The sequence below is a fragment of the Heterodontus francisci genome, chromosome 2, assembly GCF_036365525.1.
Source record: "Heterodontus francisci isolate sHetFra1 chromosome 2, sHetFra1.hap1, whole genome shotgun sequence".
NCBI classification, from domain to species: domain Eukaryota; kingdom Metazoa; phylum Chordata; class Chondrichthyes; order Heterodontiformes; family Heterodontidae; genus Heterodontus; species Heterodontus francisci.
In genome coordinates this window covers 201,477,272-201,495,651 of record NC_090372.1, presented here as the reverse complement: position 1 = coordinate 201,495,651, position 18,380 = coordinate 201,477,272, and positions in this window count along the sequence as shown.

Below are 18,380 nucleotides of genomic sequence, written 5' to 3'. Positions count from 1 at the left end.
ACCGGACTGTACGGGTTTTCATCCAGGATTCCTCCCTGTCTTCCTTTAACCTGCCCTCTTGGTCGCTTTTTCCCCTTCCCTGTCTGGACTTTTGCCAGCTTTGTGCCAGTCTGTCCCCTTTTGTTCTCGGCAGGGGTCCCTTACAGTTCACCAGGCTTCTGCTGGATGGTTCTCCTGACACCAGTACAGGACTTAGGGGTGCAGGTTTCACTGTAGGTTGGGGTTTCCCCTCAACCTGGCACATGTGGCAATTCTTGCAGTACTCCACCACATCTTTGTGGAATTTTGGCCAGTCAAACTGCTGTTTTATGCGAACTTTGATCTTTCGTATACCAGCATGTACAGCCACTGTAATCTCTTTGGCCCTTCTTAATATTTCTCTCCAGTACCACTGTGGCACCACTAACTTGCTCTCAGGTCTGTGAGGAGAACTCCATTTCCTCATCAGTACCTCATTCTTTAAATAGTAGCAATCAGGGAATCCCTCTGCTTCACTTTCAGACTGGGCAGCCTGTGCTAACTCTCGCAACACTGAGTCGGCTCACTGAGCCTCAGCTAGGGAAAATCCATTTAATTCATTCCCTGGGTCTCCGAACTTTCCAAAGAGAGTCTCAGACAGGCAGACCTCATGGTTATCTGCCTGCAGTGCCAATCCAGTCTCCTCCAGGGAACTGGTTTGATCATGGTCTCATCCACTACACATTCAGGGAAACTGCAGGGGTCCATCTCCTGCCACAGCTCTGTCTCTCTGACCTCCTGCAGTTTTTCTTTCATTACTGGGAGGTTACCACCTTCAACGACGCCAGATCATTACCTAGCAGCAGGTCAACCCCGTCCACAGGCAAACTAGAGACAATCCCTACAGTCACCGGTCCTGAAACTAGGTTGCACTCCAGGTGCACCCAGTGTACACGTACAGGCATACACTGCCCTCCAATACCATTCACCACCATTCTGGTGTTCACTGCTCTCTCTGGGGGAAAGGTCAGGCCTTTTCCAAGTAAAAGGGATCTAGTGGCCCCTGTGTCCCTGAGAATTACAATGGGCTTGCTTGCCCCACTCGACGGGTATGGGGTTACCTTCCCTTCAGCCACAAAACCTTGATAACCCTCAGGAATCCTATTAGATTTTCCTGCACTTGCAGCCGTAAACCTCCTGAGTCTCACTCTTACTGCAGTTAAAGCCACATCTTGTTCTGCTATGCTTTCCATCAGGTGTCCGGCTTCACTGAGCGGGTGTGGCCTGATTAACTCTACCGGTTTTCCCTTTAGTCTCCAGCAGTCATCTTTTAAATGCCCTGCTTTATTACAATGGAAGCACACAGGTCTCTGGATCTCGGTCCTGCTCATAGCACCTTCGTTTTTGGCTGGAGGAGGACGCCCTGTGTCTCCTGTTTTTCTTTCTCTCCCAGGACTACTTGGGCTCCTATCATCCTTCCCACCCTTTGTCCTTTTTGGATCTGTGGTGGTGACTAGGAAATGTTCTCCCCTGGGAAACCGGCTTATAAATTAGAGCAAACTCATCGGCCAGAACGGCCGCTTGCCGGGCTCTCTGAACCCGCTGCTCCTCTACATGTGTCTTTATGGAAAGTGGGAGAGAGTTTTTAAATTCCTCCAACAGAATTACTTCTCTGAGATTCTCATAACTGAGTTTTACTTTAAAAGCCCTCAGTGTCTAGTCAAAAGCCAACTGCTTACTTCTTTCAAACTCCAGAAAAGGTTGATTAGCTGCTTCTTGAGGGTTCTAAACTTTTGGCGATAGGCTTCAGGTATTAATTCAAATGCCCCAAGGATAGCATTTTTTGTCAGTTCATAATATGATGGACCCTCATCTAGCAACAGGAAATAAACCTCATGGACTTTTCCGGTTAGCTTGCTTTGTAATAAAAGAGGCCAGGCCTCAGCTGGCCGTTTTAGCTGCCTTGCCAGCTTCCCAAAAGGTACAAAAAATCTTCTACATCCTCCTCGTTGAATTTTGGAATTAGTTGAGCTAGTTTTAACAATTCTGTACCCAGCCCAGAATTATGTTCCTCCATATTGGCCATGCTTTCAAGAACAAAGAACAAAGAACAGTACAGCACAGGAACAGGCCATTCGGCCCTCCAAGTCTGCGCCGATCTTGATGCCTGCCTAAACTAACACCTTCTGCACTTCCGGGGCCCATATCCCTCTATTCCCTTCCTATTCATGCATTTGTCAAGATGTCCCTTAAACGTCGCTATCGTATCTGCTTTCACCACCTCCCCTGGCAGCAAGTTCCAGGCACTCACCACCCTCTGTGTAAAGAACTTGCCTCGCACATCCCCTCAAAACTTTGCCCCTCGCACCTTAAACCTATGTCGCCTAGTAACTGACTTTTCCACCCTGGGAAAAAGCTTCTGACTATCCACTCTGTCCATGCCGCTCATAACTTTGGAAACCTCGATCATGTCGCCCCTCCACCTCCGTCGTTCCAGTGAAAACAATCCGAGTTTATCCAACCTCTCCTCATAGCTAATGCCCTCCAGACCAGGCAACATCCTGGTAAACCTCCTCTGTACCCTCTCCAAAGCCTCCACATCCTTCTGGTAGTGTGGCGACCAGATTTGCACACAATATTCTCAGTGTGGCCTAACTAAGGTTCTGTACAGCTGCAACATGACTTGCCAATTTTTATACTCTATGCCCCGACCGATGGAGGCAAGCATGCCGTATGCCTTCTTGACTACCTTATCCACCTGCGTTGCCACTTTCAGTGACCTGTGTACCTGTACGCCTAGATCTCTCTGCCTGTCAATACTCCCAAGGGTTCTGCCATTTACTGTATACCTCCCACCTGCATTAGACCTTCCAAAATGCATTACCTCACATTTGTCCGGATTAAACTCCATCTGCCATTTCTCCGCCCAAGTCTCCAACCGATCTATATCCTGCTTTATCCTCTGACAATCCTCATCATTATCCGCAACTCCACCAACCTTTGTGTCGTCCGCAAACGTACGAATCAGACCAGCTACGTTTTCCTCCAAATCATTTATACATACTACAAACAGCAAAGGTCCCAGCACTGATCCCTGCGGAACACCACTAGTCACTTCCCTCCATTCAGAAAAACACCCATCCACTGATACCCTCTGTCTTCTATGACCGAGCCAGTTCTGTATCCATCTTGCCAGCTCACCTCTGATCCCGTGTGACTTCACCTTTTGTACCAGTCTGCCATGCGGGACCTTGTCAAAGGCTTTACTAAAGTCCATATAGATAACATTCACTGCCCTTCCTTCATCAATCATCTTCGTCACTTCCTCAAAAAACTCAATCAAGTTCGTGGGACACGACCTCCCCTTCACAAAACCATGCTGTTTCTCGCTAATAAGTTAGTTTATTTCCAAATGGGAGTAAATCCTGTCCTGAATAATCCTCTCTAATAGTTTCCCTACCACTGACGTAAGGCTCACCGGCCTATAATTTCCTGGATTATCCTTGCCACCCTTCTTAAACAAAGGCACAACATTGGCAATTCTCCAGTCCTCTGGGACCTCACCTGTCGCCAATGAGGATGCAAAGATTTCTGTCAAGGCCCCAGCAATTTCTTCCCTTGCCTCCCTCAGTATTCTGGGGTAGATCCCATCAGGCCCTGGGGACTTATCTACCTTAATGCTTTGCAAGACACCCAACACCTCCTCCTTCACTGTGGTTACTTTGTCACCCCCCTTGTTAAACTCAAGCTCTCTCTCTTTGCGTTCCTTCCAGAATATTTATTCTCACTCTTTTTTATTTATTTTAACATACAGGACTGAAACAGGCCCTTCGGCCCACTGAGTCTGTGCTGACCATCAACCACCCATTTATACTAATCCTCTATTCCCCTACCTATACTAGGGGCAATTTATAATGGCCAATTTACCTATCAACCTGCAAGCCTTTGGCTGTGGGAGGAAACCAGAGCACCCAGCAAAAACCCACGTGGTCACAAGGAGAACTTGCAAACTCCACGCAGGCAGTACCCAGAATTGAACCCGAGTTGCTGGAGCTGTGAGGTTGCAGTACTAAGCACTGCGCCACTGTGCCGTTCCTTCTGGACAGCTCTCTCTGTCTCCCTCTCCTGTCTCTCTCTTTCTTTTTCCTTGAATGCAAGTTGCATCTGTTCCAATTGTAGCTTTGATAGCAATACCCTTTCGGCATAATCTTCTAACACTGCTTCTGCTTCCTCAGATTCAAGGGAAAAATGTTTGGCCACTAGTCTTGGGAGTTCAGATTTCCTAGCCTTGCCAGGTATGGTGATCCCACACTGCTCAGCTATTGCCCTCAACTGCTCCATAGACAGTGCTTTTAATTTATCCCACGTTACTTCACTCTGGCTTGGGGAGCTACTAGCTTCAGTCACAGACATGTTAGTATTCAAGCACACACAACCACAAGAAAACCTGTTTTGAAATCTTCCTCTTTTTTGATTGGGAACAATCTGACTTCCAACTTCCAATTTCTCTTGTTTGTCTGTAGGTAAATTCCGAACACTAGCACTCAAATTTCTGTTATGACCAGGTGAGAAAGATATCTAGTATTCCGTATCAACCCTCATCTGCTCTTACTGTAACAGTGTTTAATTTTTTTTAAACTGTTTTTAGCTCCCGCTTGGTGAATCCTTGTTCTCCACTTTCCAATTATAAGGCAAAGAAACCAGCACAAATAGGCTTTCTTAGGTTTAAAGAAGAAAGGTAGAAATGAATTAAAATTAAACTTAAACTCTAATTCGGTTGATGCCTACGGATACATGATGCACCCATGCTAGCATGTATACACAATACACACATGTGGATAGAGAGAGAAAAGAGCAGAAAAAAAATAAAGTGGAAATGTTTGATGCAGACCCTGAGGAAGGTTTTAGTTACGGTTCTTCGAGCTCACTGTAGAGTCCTTGATTGTAGGTAGATCTTGCTTTACATTGGGGCCCAGTATTCTTCTTAAACCTTGTTCGATGTAGGAGACTTTTCTCTCTTGGGTTCATGTATCTTCAGTGGATTTAGAGTTCCGTGAGAAAGAGACAGAGAACCAGACAGGAGAGGTCTTCTTCAGTCCAGGAGCAAACAGACACTCTGAGTTCAAACTGTTTGTACAATTCAGAAAAACCAGGATGCCAAGCAGGTTAGTCATGTGACCAGCTGGTCTGACCACGTCTATTTGTGGATTCTCTGGCCTTAGCCAACCCTGGAATGTCTCTTCTTAAACACAATTCCCGGTGCTCAAAGTCCATTGTGGGTTAAATGGGATAAGGGAAGTGACCCCTTAGGTCCCCACAAGCACTGTCTATTAATATGCAAATGTCTTTCCAGCCAAGGGCCTGGTGATTTTTTAAAATAAGTCCTTTCTTCACTTCAGCAACAGTCTTCAAATCAATATTTATATGACAAAATTAATATGCCTCATTCTTGGCAGGTGAGAAAATTAAAGTAATCAATATCAGTAGAGAACGAGTATTAAACTTAAGGTAATAAAAGCCAACAAATCCCCATTACCTGATGGTCTACATGCTAGGGTTTTAAAAGAGGTAGATAGTGGACATGCTGGTTATGATTTTCTAAAATTCCCTCGATTCTAGAATGGTCCCAGCAGATTGGAAGTTAGCAAATGTAACACTGCTATTTAAGAAAGGAGGGAGAGAGAAAGCAGGGAACTACTTTCCAGTTAGCCTGACAGTCATCGGGAAAATGCTGGAACCTATTATTAAGGAAGTCTTAACTTTCCCCTAGAAAATAAAAGTATGATCAGATAGTGTCAACATGGTTTTATGAAAAGGAAGTCGTGTTGCAGAAATTTATTAGTCTTTTGTGGATGTAAATTGTAAGATAGATAAAGGGGAGTCAGTAAATGTAATACACTTGGATTTTCAAAAGCCATTCGATAAGGTGCCACATAAAAGCTAATAGGCAAGATAAGGGCTCATGGGGTTAAGGGTAACATATTAGCATGGATGGAAGATTGGTTAACGGACAGCAAGCGGAGAGTAGGGATAAACGGGCATTTTCAAGCTAGCAGGCTGGAACTTATGGAGTGCCACAAGGATCAGTACTGGGGCCTTAGTTATTTACAATCTATGTTAACGACTTACATGAAGAGACCGAGAGTAATGTATCTAAGTTTGCTGACGATGCAAAGTTAAGGTGGGAATGTAAGCTGTGAGGGACATAAAGAGGCTGCAAAGAGATATAAACAGGTTAAGTCAGTGGGCAACAAGGTGGCAGTTGAAGTATAAGTTGTGAGGTTATTCACTTTCGTAGTAAGAACAGAAGAGCAGAATACTTTTGAAAAGGCATGAAACTTTTAAACATTGATGTTCAGAGAGATGTGTGTGCACTTGTACAAAGAACAGAAAGTTAGCATGCAGGTACAGCAATGAACTTGGAAGACACATGGCATGTTGGCCTTTATGCAAGAGGATTGTAGTACAAGAACAAGGAAGTATTGCAACAATTGTATGGGGCTTTGGTGAGACCACACCTGGAGTACTGTGTGCAGTTTTGGTCTCCATATGTAAGAAAGGATATACTTATCTCGGAGGTGGTATAGTGAATGTTCACTAAATTGGTTCCTGGGGTAAAGAGGATTGTCTTATGATGAGAAGTTAAGTAAACTGGGTCTATACTCTTTGGAGTTTAGAAGAATGAGAGGTGATCGCATTGAAACATGCAAGACTCTGAAGGGGCTTGACAGGGTAGACACTGAGAGGTTGTTTCCCTTGGCTGGGGTATCTAGAACACTTTGGCACAGTCTCAGGATAAGGAATTGATCATTTAGGACTAAGATGAGGAGAAATTTTCACTCAGAGGGTTTTGAATCTTTAGAATTATCTCCCTCAGAGGGTTGTGGATGCATCATTCTCTTATGTATCTTCAAGGATGAGAGACAAATTTTTGATCTCTCAGGGAATCAAGGGTTATGGGGATCGGGCAGGGAAAGTGGGGTTGAGGCAGAAGATCAGCCATGATTGTATTGAATGGGAGAGTAGACTCGAGGGGTCGTATGGATTACACCTGCTCCTATTTCTTATGTTAGTTTTTTTTAAAAAGGGCTAACCAATTATTTCCCGTCATTAGCTCATGAATCACTCCTGCTGTATGATATTGATGGTCCTGGTTTTGCTTTTATCTCACAAATTCCTTCTATCAATTTCACAATTCGCCCACAGTAATTGACTTCTCAGGACTCATTTTGCAAGGCAGGAAATATGGGACAGGGTTGGGGGCTGCATATATGCCCCTAGTGCAGGCCCATCTCTGCAGATAGTGTGAGGCGGCCAGCACTGAACTTGTCTAAAGGAGTTTCTCCCTTTCATTTGAACAGTCCAGTGGCACATCTGGCCCAGAGGGATTGGCCTCTAGGGCACTGGGATGCAGAGTGCAAATTCTGGCGAGGAAGCAACTCAAAGGAGCTGCAACTCACCTTAATAGAGAAAGTTGTGGTCATGACGGGAAGGTGGGAAGATCTAAACAACACTGCTTCTCTTAGATGCTGTATAATTGGAGGTTCACCCAGAAAAGGTGCATTGAAGGGGATGGTGCTTATTAGGAGCTGACGGACACCATCCTGTAAAAGAAATGATGCGCCAAAGAAGGTTATTGAGTAAGTCAACACAGTTACTCAGGTCACTTGTACCTGCTGTAAATAAGGAAGAAGTGTGCTGCTATCGGAATCAAGATGACAGTGCACCTCATTTTGGTATATATGTGTATTATGTGCCATTATTTGTATTTCAGGCAACCTTGGTCACCAAGTAAAAAGCTGTGCATTCAGTCCAGGTTATGTTTCCTTTTCACAAGAAAGGCAATGGAGGTGTTGCCCCTTATAGATATGGTGGCCATTACAAGAGTCATAGAGTCATTTACGACACAGAAGGCCATTTGGCCCATCGAGTCCATGCTGCCCCTTCACGGAGCTATGCTGTCTGTCCCACTCCTCGGATCAATCCCCATAGCTCTGCAAGTCTATTTCTCTCAGGTGGCCATCCAACTTCCTCTAGAAGTCATTGATCATCTCTGCTTCCACCACCCTTGTGGGCAGTGACTAGCTCGAAACCCGGATGCCTTCAACTGGTAGCATGAAATCTTTACTTCTATAGGAAGAGATGTCTCTGCTCCAGTTTTATTATGTACAGATCACTGCACCGTAGTTGTACATCTGTGTGTCAGCCTGTCTTGTGAAGAGGAGGTGGTGAAGACCAGTTTCAGTCCAGATACATGTGGGAGGATAGAGTCTAGAAAGTCAGTGTAGCCAAAAATGCCTCAGGTGTTTCTGCAATTCTATTACTTTTGACCCCTCACAAGCCCACCTTCATCGTCTCAATTTTGCACAGTGTTCAGAATGCCCAAGTTGATATCCAGCTTTAGGTCTTTATGTGCTACAATGTCAAAGCCAGCAATAAGTAAGAACAATGAGGCAAAGTATCAGTTGGGGAATGAAGCCAAAAATTGAGCGCTGTGCAATGATCCAGCAAAACAAGGAAAAAAACAAGCATAAGTCCACCCCCCCACCCCACCCCACCCCCACCCCAGAGTTCAAACAAAACAACCATTTTAAGAAGCTTGCTTGGGCAGGCCAGGTCCTGCAACTCTCCTGCACAATTTTGATCAACAACTTGCATTTATATAGCATCTTTAAGAACATACGAAATAGGAGCAGTAATAGGCCATGTCGTCCCTTGAGCCTGTTTCGCCACTCAATAAGATCATGGGTGATCTTCTACCTCTTCCCACCCTATTCCCATATCCCTTGATTCCCTTAGTGCCCCAAAATCTATAAATCTCAGTTTTTTTTTATTTGTTCTTGGGATGCGGGCATCACTGGCTAGGCCAGCATTTATTGCCCATTCCTAATTGCCCTTGAACTGAGTGGCTTGTTAGGCCATTTAAAAGTCAACCACGTTACTGTGGGTCTGGCGTTACATGTAGACCAGAGCAGATAAGGACAGCTGATGTCCTTCCCTAAAGGACATTAGCAATTTTACAACAATCAACAATGGTTTCATGGTCACCATTAGACTAGTTTGCAATTCTAGATTTTTATTACTTGAATTCAAATTTCACCATCTGTCATGGTGGGATTCATGCCTATGTCCCCAGAACATTTGCTTAGCTTTCTGGATTACGAGCCCGGTGACATTACTACTACACCACCACCTCCCCAGTGTCTTGAATGAGGAAAGCAGATTCTGGGTCAAAGTAACAGGAGTTTATTTACAGGGGTCTTCTTACTAGGGTATCTACACGAACACTGAGTAGCACGAGGTACAGACTCATGACATCACATCCTGTGATGAAGCTTAAGGTCTATATATATAACGTACCCAGCACCAGCTTGTGTGCATTATATTACATCTCCCCCCAAGTCTCTGACTTCATTCATCAGGCCTGGAGCACTGTGGGGTTCTCACGACTCTGGCATAGCTTGTTCTTCTTTCACTTGTTTGGGGTATTGAGTCTTTCAGTTCTTCTTCCTCACTTTCCTGTGTGTGAGTGGAACTATTGGATGACTCATGTTCTCTGTCTTCACTGTCATCTGAGTGATCTGTTGTTGGTTGTGTCGCCCGTTCATCAGCTCTCTCTGGTAGCTGATTCTCTTGATCTTTCACCAATTCTTAGCTCGGATGTACCAGTACCAAAGATCTTCTATAAAAGCAAAATACTGCGGATGCTGGAAATCTGAAACAAAAACAAGAAATGCTGGAATCACTCAGCAGGTCTGGCAGCATCTGAGGAAAGAGAAGCAGAGTTAACGTTTCGGGTCAGTGACCCTTCTTCGGAACCATTAACATATTGTTTGCCTTTGCTCCGTGACCTTTTGGTCAGCTATGTGGCCTGGTCCAATCTGCACCTTCTCCTTTGTTATCTCTTGCCCCACCCCCACCTCACTTGCTCATAATCTGTGACTTTTCTAATATTTGTCAGTTCCGAAGAAGGGTCACTGACCCGAAACGTTAACTCTGCTTCTCTTTCCACAGATGCTGCCAGACCTGCTGAGTGATTCCAGCATTTCTTGTTTTTGTGCCAAAGATCTTCTATTTCTCCTTATCCATCCTTTGTCTGTCTGGACTATGTATGACTGAGGATATGGAGATTTGCCCACCACTTCCCCATATCAACCCTGGTCTTTAATCCAAATCAAATCTCCAGACTATAGGTCTGTTTGGTTGTTTGCTCTGTAACGGCTATCATGATTCTCCATTTTAGATGACTCATCTTTCTCTTCTCTCTCCCTCACCCTTTCCCAGTCCTCAGCACTGACATGACTGAAGGGTGCTTGGGAGTCTCGGTAGTTGTGTCCTCAAACTCCTACCCATTAGCAACTCACATGGAGCCAAGCCATTCTGGAGTGGCATTGATCGGCAATTTAACAGTGCTAGCTGAATGCGCTCATTCTTTTTCAGTAATATTTGCGTCAGTCGAACGCCTCTTGCTGCTTCTCCATTGCCCTGGGGGTACCATAGTGAATTCATAACATGGGCAAACCCATACGTTTCTGCAAAATGCCGGAAGTCCTCATTCGTGAACTGCGGACCATTATCAGAGATCACTAGGTCTGGAATGCCTTGTGTGCTGAAGATCTCTTTCAGTGAATTAATTACGGCTTCAGGACTCTGGCCATGTATTGGTTTGACTTCAACCCATCTAGAATAATAATCCGTGATCTGTTTGAGAGGCAAAGCAGGCTCGACTGTCCCAATGTCCAATTCCTGCTCCTATGATCCTATGATCCTCGTGAAATTGCTCTTGCAGAGAGTTGACGTGGACTTGATGGGCTGTATGGCCTCCTTCTGTGTGTAACCATTCCATGGTTCTATTCTATTAAATAATAACTCTGTTTCTTTCTTTGTGGATGCTGTCTAGCCTGCTGAGTATTCTGGTATTTTCTCCAAATATTTCAGATTTCTAGCAGCTGCAGTATTTTGCCTTTGCCTCTCATTTTCTTTGTTTTCCTATTTTTATTAACCTATATTTAATCTTTTTATTCGATATGTTCTAATGTAATCTGTATATTACTTGGTTTTTATTTTTAAAATAGCTAGTTGTTAAAGCCATTTCTGTACTTCCCCTTGGCTCTCACTTCCATTTAGAAGAAAGGAGTTAATTGCTTCAGGTTTGATTGGTGACCAACTCAGTCCCTCATGTACCAAAACAGGAAAGGCAGGCAATGGATAAGTAAATGTATTGGTGACCCATTTCAAGCCAATTCAACCTTAATGAACTAAAGCTCCATTAATGTTCACTCGCTTTCACATCATGTCTGACTCAATAATAATTTCAATCCTTTTACCCCAGTGATGTCAGGTTGTCACTGGCTTCGCTTGAGAAGGTTGCTTACTTCTAGAGCCGCTGCAGTCTGTGTGGTGAAGTGCTGTTAGCTCGGGAGTTCCAGGATTTTGACCTAGTGACAACGATGGATCAGCGAGGTACTTCCAAGTAAGGACGGTGTGTAACTCAGAGGTGATGTTGGTGTTCCCATGAAGCTGCTGCTCTTGTCCTTCTGGGTGGTGGAGGTTGCAGGTTTGAGAAGTGCTGCCGGAGAAGCCTTGGGGAGTTGCTGCAGTGCCTGTGGATAGTACATGTTGCTGCCATGCCAATCGTGGATGTTAAACTAGTATTTGAAGTCTGATCAAGCGGACTACAATTTCCTGGGAAATTAACCACTAAATTAACAGTGCACTCCTCCCGTCTTGGTCATAACAGTAGTGTAGAGTTTCCTGAGTGATGTTGCAGCTGCACCCATCCAGGCAAGTGGAGAGCATTGTACCTTGTAGGTGGCAGAGAGGCTTTATAGAGTCAAGATGTGAGCCATTCAGAAATATATAGAAATACACAACAACAACCATCAAAGCAAATCACAATTAATTTATCTGGTTGATTATTAAAAGGCCTCTTACTTTGCTAAACGGGCTTGTGCTGGTGATATTGTTCTTTAAACCCCAAAGTTGCACACCGTTAAATCTGTGACACACAAAATAATGAAAAATAATGACTATTCAAATGGCTGCTGCACTGAATTATAAACAGAGCAGCAACATTGGGTGAGCACCAGGCAGATGTATGAATGTTGAGTGCAGCTGCTAGCAGGCATGTGCACAGAACAATGTCGATCAGAAGTGTTTTCCCAAGCTGACAACCAACATTAGCTACAGCATCGTCTGTAGTTTGCTCATCCTCAACAGTAGCAGCAGAGTCTGCAAAGGGCAAACTACAGATGATGCTGTTGCTGCTGTTGTCCACAAAGGGCAAACCAGTTTGGGAAGAAAGAAAGCAGTCTATTCAGCTGCTCTTTTTCTTGGTCACATTTAATAGATTACAATGAGATATTGCAGATGGGAACTCTCCTCCCCATTAGTTTTCTTTGCCTTAAATGCTAAGATTTTGAATCATGGAATTATAGAATGATACAGCACAGAAAGAGGCTATTCAACCCAATGTGGCTGTGCTGGCTCTTTTGTAGAGCTACCCAATTAATCCTACTCCTGTGCTCTTTCCCAATATGCATTTTTTGCCTTCATTAAATTTAGTAATTTAAATCAAATGCAGGTCTACTCAGGTGCACAGATACAATTATTTTTCCCATAACTCTGATGCAGATTTTGTTTTGGTCTACGCATAACCAATACCACGAGCATGTTTGCTCAACAGATTATAAAGAAAGGCTAAGGAAACTACATCTAATTTCATTGGAAAAACGCAAGGGAGGAGATGGTATGTTTTCTTCCCCCTTCTAATCACATTGAGCATGACTTCCTGTTGGCTTAAAACCAGCTGTGGATACCAAAAAATGTTGGTGTTTTTGATTCAGGATTTATTTACCAATACGAAAACCTTCTCAAACTCCAGGTCCATGAACTTTAAGAACCACAAACCAGCGAGTAAGAAATAAATACCAATAGAGCTCAGATGCCTGGCATTGTGAGCTGGATTACTGAGGTTCATGGACCATGTGTTGCAGGGACAATTGGAGTTTCAAGACTGAGATCAGTAAATAGCATCCGTACTAGTTTATCTTTGTTAACTGCTCCCATTTTCTTTTGGACAGCAGGTGCTGGTACTGATTCTACAGTTGCTATTTACAGCTTTTGTTTCTTTACTTGCCCCATTACCATTCCCTTTGGCTCTGCACCATCGACTCTTTTGTCATTTAATCACTTCTGCCCTCCACCCTGTCACAGACCTTCTCTTCTGTTCTTTCCTTCGCTTCCCCCCACCTTTCCCTGCCTCTGTACTTGCTTAAAACCTGTACATCTCTACATTTTTCCAGTTCTGATAGAAAGTCATCAACCTGAAAAATTAACTCTGTTTTTCTCGACAGAGATGCTGCCTGACTTGCTGAGTATTTCCAGTATTTTAGTTTCGATTTCAGATTTCTAGCACCTGCAGTATTCGCCTTTGTATCATTAGATTTGTGTTAGCTAAGGATCTCAGGGGATATGGAGCTAAGGCAGGAAAATGGAGCTGAGATACAAATCAGCCATGATCTAACTGAGTGGCAGAGCAGGCTCAATGAGCTGAATGGCCTACTATACCCTACATTCCAAGGCACTGTAGTTTTGACCATCTCTGCTTTATACTATATGATCATGTCACTTCATTTGTTTTGTTGTTTCGGTAGGGGTGGTTGGGCTTCCCACATTATCCCCGCTTCCATTAAGATAGGATGGAACATCCCATTTTTGTATAGTACCATTTGAATCTTATGCAATGAAATGTATTTTACAATGAATTTATAAGTTTGTTAATCTACTTTTGCCTTTTGAAAGACATTAACAGTAGGGATTAAAGACTCATGTGTATCCCGCTGAGAAATAGCTGTTTGAAAATGTCCTCTTTACGGGGGTTTTGCCATCTGGTCCTGTAAATGCTCCATGTGCTATGTGACAAGCAGACAAACTCTGTTGACATTAGGTTAGGAGATCCTTTTGCTGTCCATCTGCTTCACAGCATTGGTGTCAGCTGGTTCAATGTGAGCACAATCCGTCTTTTTCGAAAACAGCATTCATAACGATTGAAGCAGCAGAAAATCTATTACATAAAAAACAAATGGTCATTCCTTAAGCCAAAATGCCTTTAATTGAAAACACCCCTGTGTATTGTATGCAAATATGTTCCACAGTCATCATTAGTGCTATGGTTTAAAAGGATAATCCAGCAAGCAAACTATTCCAATAACCCACCTGTATTTAAGGCACTTGCAAGTTAGTAGAGCTGATATCACTTATGGGATTATCTCCCTGTATACATACCCCATATGTACAGGATTTCACATTAACTGCGCCTATAGAATCTGCTTCTGGATACAGTGAACTTTCTTGCTTAAAACGGGAAATGAGCAGTCTTTAACAATCTTTATTTTGAACCTGGATGAGCCTGTTCACTTGAAAGTGGATAACTGCCTTTTGGTAGGTGCAGGTCATTAAACACACATTGGATTGCGAAGATCACAGTGGCATGAATTTGGTAGCTTTTGTTACCCTTCACTGAATTGCCAGTGTTCTGCCAAAGTGGATCAGAAGATTATGGGTTCAAGCACCCCTCCCCTCCAAAGATTTGACCTAGGCTAACACTTCAGTGTAGTACCACGAGAGTGTCACACTGTTGGAGGTGATATCTTTTGGACGACACATTAAGCTGAAGCATCAGTGGCCCTCTCAAGATAAAAGATCGCAGTGTTACAAAAGTGCCTCTGTGTTTTGTAAAATATATTTTTTGAGGATTCATTTTTGAAAGATTGAAGAAATGTTAAACTTTGGAGGTTTCAAAGGGGGTCATGTAAAGGTCACGACTTTGAAAAACAGTCCCTGGAAATGTTTTTTAAAGGGGCACTGAGAGGTCTTGTGAGGAAAACAAGCGTTTCCGGGAAACCACCTGACTTCCAGCAACAACAACAAACTTTTCCAGGAAACCACCTGACTTCTAGCTCAATAGACAACAAAGAACTTTGGACACCTGGAGATGTTGTTTACAAAGAAGTGACAGGTCAAGATTGATAGAGGTCAAAAGGTTGACCTCCTGTTGTCCGTTTTGCTTTTGAATTGTTTTGAGTTGAGGTTGAACTGTATAAAAAGGGAGAGAACTTCCAAGGAGAGAAGAGAATTCCCATAGAAGGAGAGAAGAGCAGCTCAGCTTTCCAGCACCTCTGTAAAAGACCCTGAGAAGTCCACTGTGTCAACTGATCTCGTCTCCTGTCTTTGAAGAAAAGCCAGCTAAATTAATTCTCAACGCCACCTGAAAAGAACTGTTCTAAAAGATCCCAGTGACCCATCTATGTGTACTCAGAGGACAGACTGCACAACATATCTCATCTGTTTCTTTCTTCAAGAATGAGCAAGTATTCAGCCCAAGTGTTTTTTTTTTGTTTGTAATAGAGCTCGAGAAACAAAAATCCTTTTATTTTTCCAGTTTATGTGTGTGTGAGTGTGAGAGGCTAAGGCAAAAAGGGAACTTTGATATTTCTATCTGTGTGTTTATGCTTTATTTCATTACTGGTTAAGATGTGTTTTTATAATAAACTGATAATTTTGTTGTTAATTCCAAAAAACCTAGTTAATGTGTTTTATTCTGGGAAAAATAGAGTATATGCTTGACTGTATCAGTAAGTGGGAAAATTTAAATATATGTTGTGACCTGTGGAGAAGTGGAACTCGAATAAACAGTGCACTCCTCCCGCCTCAGTTGTAACAATAGCAATATTGAAAAAGAGCAGGTGAGTCGTCTTCGTGTTCCAGTCAACATTTATCCCGCAGACAATGTCATTGAAAAAAATAAACAGATGATCTGGACAATTATCCAATTTACTATGCATTGATTGGCTGCCACATTGCCCTGCATTACTTTGGAAGAAACAGCAGCATCTCCACCTCCAAAGGCAGTTGGTTTACTAGAGAGCTTCGAAAAGAGACAATATGCATTTGTTCATTATCTATGGATGTTCTTGATCCACTGAAGAGTCTTAACTGGTGATTGTAAAATCAGAAACAAAGGGCAGGATTTTACCAGCCCTCAAAACCACTTCACAAGTACAATACTTCAAAGCTGTGAAGTGGTTTTGAATGTCCTAAGGTCCTGAAGAGGGGTTATATAGATGCAAGTTCTTTCTCTTTCTTTTAATTGTTGCTTCATATCTCATGCCTTTTAATCTGTTCGGTTTGGGCACCATACTGCTTGACAGGCCTTGACCCATCACCTTAGCTTCTTAATTCTAAAACAGGACTGCCAAGTCTTGGAATACTTTCCATTAGGGTTTGTATGTCTCCATTGTGTACAATCTTTGAGAATCTTTTCAATGCAACTGGTTAAATTGTGCAGCCATTGTGTGCCAATTATAAATCATAACTATAACTTGTTACTCTGTATGAGTGATTGGAGATTATGTTGGACATGGGAGGATGGTCATGCCTGGTGCTTCCTTTAAGTGAAGATCTCCAATTTAACTCCAGCCTCACACTTGCAGTTATTCCATTTGCTTTATCTAATAGCTTATGCTGAGTTGGACTTTTAACATCTTTCCCCCTGCCAATATTCCAGCAACACCTTGGCCACAATTTTGTTGAAGCAGTGGAAGCCCCGACGACTGACCCAAAAGCTGGGCAACCCGGTCTCGTCCATTTGTGGGATGCCTAGCCGCATTCTCCGTTTGTCCGGCACTAATCTGTTGCCGTTGGGGCTCCCATCCCTTTAAAAGATGACAGCCCACCTCCAAATGTTGCCGGCCAATTGGAGGGCCAGCATCTCTTCAGTCTCAGCAACGCCACTGGTAGAGGTGACCACTGCTGGGAATGCCCCAGTTTAGAGGACGCCATGGAAGGACGCCGCCCGCCCAACCAGTAAGTGGGGGCAGGCCCTGGCAAGGTGAGGGTGTCCGGTTGGTAAGATACCAGCGGCAGCAGAAGGGGCCCTTAATTAGTCACTTAAATGGCTCAGTTGGCCTCTGATGAGAGAGCTGTCCTCCACCTTCCCCGTTGCTAGTAAAATACCATGGCAGCGGGAAGGTGATGGGCTATACCTGCCCTGCTTTCCCTTACCATTTTACGGGCCTCCCTGCCTCCCAGTCCATCCCATCCCTAGAGGGCTGGTAAAATCCTGTCCTTTGTTTCTGATTTTACAATCACCAGTTAAGAGACTTCAGTGGATCAAGGACATCCATGGATAATGACCAAATGTATATTGTCCCTTTTCGAAGCTCTCTCGTAAACCACTTGCCTTCGGAGGTGGAGATGCTGCTGTTTCTTCCAAAGTAAACAACAATATTTTAACATGCTCATCTTTGTTTTAGAACATAGAACATAGAACAGTACAGCACAGTACAGGCCCTTCGGCCCACGATGTTGTGCCAACCCTTTAACCTACTCTAAGATCAAACTACCTACATACCCTTCATTCTACTATCATCCATGTACCTATCCAAGAGTCGCTTAAATGTCCCTAATGTATCTGCTTCTACTACCACCGCTGGCAGTGCATTCCACGCACCCACCACTCTCTGTGTAAAGAACCTACCTCTGACATCTCCCCGAAACCTTCCTCCAATCACCTTAAAATTATGCCCCCTGGTGATAGCCCTTTCCACCCTGGGAAAAAGTCTCTGACTATCCACTCTATCTATGCCTCTCATCATCTTGTACCCTTCTATCAAGTCACCTCTCATCCTTCTTCGCTCCAATGAGAAAAGCCCTATCTCCCTCAACCTTTCCTCGTAAGACATGCCCTCCAGTCCAGGCAGCATCCTGGTAAATCTCCTCTGCACCCTGTCTAAAGCTTCCACATCCTTCCTATAATGAGGCGACCAGAACGGAACACAATATTCCAAGTGTGGTCTAACCAGGGTTTTATAGAGCTGCAGCATAAACTGGCTCTTAAACTCAATCACCCTGTTAATCATCTCTCCATGGCCTCGTCCTTCTCTATCTCTGAAACCTCCTCCAGCCTTAAACCGGCCGAGATCTCTGCCCTCCTCCAATTCTGGCCTCTTGAGCATCCCTCATTTTAATCACTCCTCCAGTGGTCACCGTGCCTTCAGCTGCCTAGGCCATAAGCTCTGGCATTCCCTCCCTAAATCTCTCTACCTCTCTCTACTCCTTTAAGATGTTCCTTAAAACCTATCTTTTTGGCCAAACTTTTTGTCATTTTTTCTGATATCTCTTTGTGGCTCAATGTCACATTTGGTCATTAATGTTCCTGTGAAGTGCCTTGGAACATTTTACCAGGTTAAAGACACTATATCAATACAAGTTATTGTTGTTGGTATTGATCCAAAGCCAAATATATTACGGTACACAACAATCTGTCTAGTAGAACAGAAAGGTTATGCTGTAGGTAACAATCCAATCCATGTGATAGGAAATGATTCAAATATGATCTTCCATTTACTTGATCCCCTGAA